This window comes from Alligator sinensis, unplaced genomic scaffold (assembly GCF_000455745.1).
Source record: "Alligator sinensis unplaced genomic scaffold, ASM45574v1 scaffold1051_1, whole genome shotgun sequence".
Lineage (NCBI taxonomy): Eukaryota > Metazoa > Chordata > Crocodylia > Alligatoridae > Alligator > Alligator sinensis.
The window spans coordinates 640,613-643,392 of record NW_005842473.1 but is presented as its reverse complement, the minus strand read 5'-3'; the positions used below and the strand labels follow the sequence as shown (position 1 = coordinate 643,392).

The 2,780-nt window shown below is 45.6% G+C and overlaps 1 protein-coding gene across 1 annotated transcript in view; it reads left to right on the top strand.

Annotated features, from left to right (window-relative positions):
- Window positions 1-2,780, top strand: part of ZFYVE28 (zinc finger FYVE-type containing 28) — a 264,687-nt gene that overhangs the window by 709 nt on the left and 261,198 nt on the right. The gene's annotated exons all lie outside the window — the stretch shown is intronic.

Below are 2,780 nucleotides of genomic sequence, written 5' to 3'. Positions count from 1 at the left end.
CCCCCCCCCGGGACAAGCTGCCTACAGCTCCGTTATGCTCCCTGACCCAGCCCTAGGTCCCATTCATCACCTTTGCTGGGCAGGGAGCCAACCTTTGGAAAGGCTTTCCAGCAATCTATACAGCAGATCATTTTAGTAGTGAGGCAGTTACCTCAGCAAAAGAACTTTTTTTCCCAGTATATGTTAATTTCCTGGGCAAAAGGACACTTCTGTTAGTAAAATCTGCATTTACCCTAGGGCTTTTAGGAGTGTGCTTCCTTCCCCCCATCTCCCCCAACTCTTAAGGGTTTTAACAGACATTTGTCCCTGTGTTTGACTGGACTTAAGCCACTGAAGAGTTGTGTACACACATTGTCCTGCCAAGCATCACCCTGTTCCATAGCTCCCTCTCAGTTAGTAGTTGTCCTATGAGAGCGTGGATCCTAATGTGCCCAACACTTGTCTAGTGTCTGGATGTTCCTGGGGATTCCCCGATGCACTGGAAAGTGCCCTTTGGGTATTTGGCTAGGTAGGAGTGACCAGGACTGTGGACTGCAGCATGCCCACCACTTCTGCTTCTACTACCACCCTCACTATCCCCCCTGCTGTGACCACTAACATCCAGATACCCTCTTGCTGAGCCTGTATGTGTTTCTTGTCCTGCAGGCCATTGTCATTCAGCATTGGGAGCTTGTGGGAGAAATTTTCCTGGGAGAAATGTGATGCCTGTTTATTGCCTCAATGCTCATATCTATGTTGTGAGAACTTAAGGGTGGGCCAGACATGGGGCTTCTTAGAGGCTTCATGACCATTTTGTAGGGTTCATTTTGGTTTCTGGCATTGTAACAGGGAGTCAAACCTCTCTTATGAAGAATGGAGAAGAGACTGGAAAGTGGGCCTGACCACTTCAAGACCAGGCGTGGCTGAGTAGGCCACATGATTGGAAAGTGGGGGGGAGGGCTACGAAAGAGAAGCTCCCCAAGGAGGGAGAGGGGGGCAGTCAAGCCCTGCCTTTGAGGAAGGCTGTATTGTCCCTATTGATTTGAAGGGGAGGCCTTAGTCACTGGAAGTACCCCAGATGGGAAATAAGTCTCTGTTGAGGGTTTTCCTTTGTTCCTTATTTTTCAGACACCAAGTCTGTGGGCAAAACCTTAAGTTAAGATGGTGTCCATTTACAGGGAAGAAATTTGAGGTTTTTCTCTTGTTGTTCGATGGACACCTGGTGGACTGGGAGCTGCAAAGCCCAAGGTCCTGAGTTATAGCCTCTGGAGGGCCAGAAGCTGGGGAACGGTTGAGAGCCAGAGCCAGATGGACTGGGAGGCACGCAGTGTTTGGAAGACCCAGGACTGAGGCTTGGAGGGAAAAGGCCAAGCCCCAAGGGGAGCCGGTGAAGTGACAGCCAGGACAGGAAACCCAGGGAGCCAACAGTTGATGGACAACTTTGCCTTGATTTCCTCTGCTTCAGGGAGAGGCAAGACACCTTTCTGGTTAACACTTATACTATTTTTTTCCTAGCAAGGGTGCGGCAGGAGAGTGGGACCAGCAGGGTTCTGCATGGGTCAGGGATGGCACGACTAACTGGGTGGAGGAACCCTCCACCGGAGTCCTGTCTCGGGCATTCAGGAAAGAGAACTTTAATATGCCTCGTTAGATGATGATTTAATTTACTTTTTCTTCTAATGAGGTGAAGCATAATATAGCTTTAGCACAGATGAGGTTTAGTATAACCCATATTTGAGAATCAATGTATTTTAAAAACATTAGTATTGAATAACCTATTTCAAATACGATGGTCAAAAACAGCAACAATGAAGTGTGTGTATTTGCAAAAGGAAAAAGAACTGAAAATTAATCAATTGGATTTGAGAGATTACAGCAAGTCCAGGAGGGATTCTTGGTTTCTTCCTGGAAACATGCTATATTCTTTAATGTAAATCAAGACATACTTTTATGTAAGAAATTTGTCGAAAGGAGGCAGGGGGAATAAAGTTAGAGATGAAGTAAGTTTTCATCTTTAACACAGCCCTGCCTCGGAGTTAGGTGTTGTTTTCTCCTGGGTCTGGCTTTGATAGTCTCCCTCTGTAATTGCTGGTGAGTTGTTTTAATGTCGCTACCTCATTTTAAGGGGTGAAAATACTGACATCATAAACATTTGGCAGAGAGTGAAATAAAAAAATACCCCTCAGGCGCTAGATGTTTATATTTTTCTGTAGGTGATCTTCTGTACATTTCCCATGCCCATAGAAAAGCCAAAAGCAACAGCTACCAGAAATCAATATTGAAGAGATTGGGATTTACTGTATGAGACTATAATGTTTTGACCTTAAGTATTGAAATATTTTTACACTTCTGGATTAAAATCTTTAGGAGTCTCTCGATAGCTCCACACTTTCTATAATCATCTTCCTGGGCAGCATTAAGACTTGTGGGGGTAGGGGGAGGTTTATTTTTAATTTTACCATATTTTGTTGTACATAACATACCCTCAAACATAACATACACTCTATTTCTGAAAAGGCAGCATGAAGGAAAAAAAGATCTTGCCTTGGGTAGGTAAATGAGTAGCAGCACCTTAGGGTGCCACGCCTGCTTCTGAGCCTGCTGCTAGTCCTGTACTTGGTATGGGGCACATGGGGTGTTGGCCCAGTTCAGCACTCCAGGTCTGGGGTAGAGTGCTGATCTCCAAAAAGTCTGAAAACTTGGCCACAAGGGAAAGGCGGCGTCATTAATCCGTGCTACTGCTGCTCTGTGGCTGTGGAATGTCTGGACGTGTGGCATTCTGTATTTCCTCACATATATTG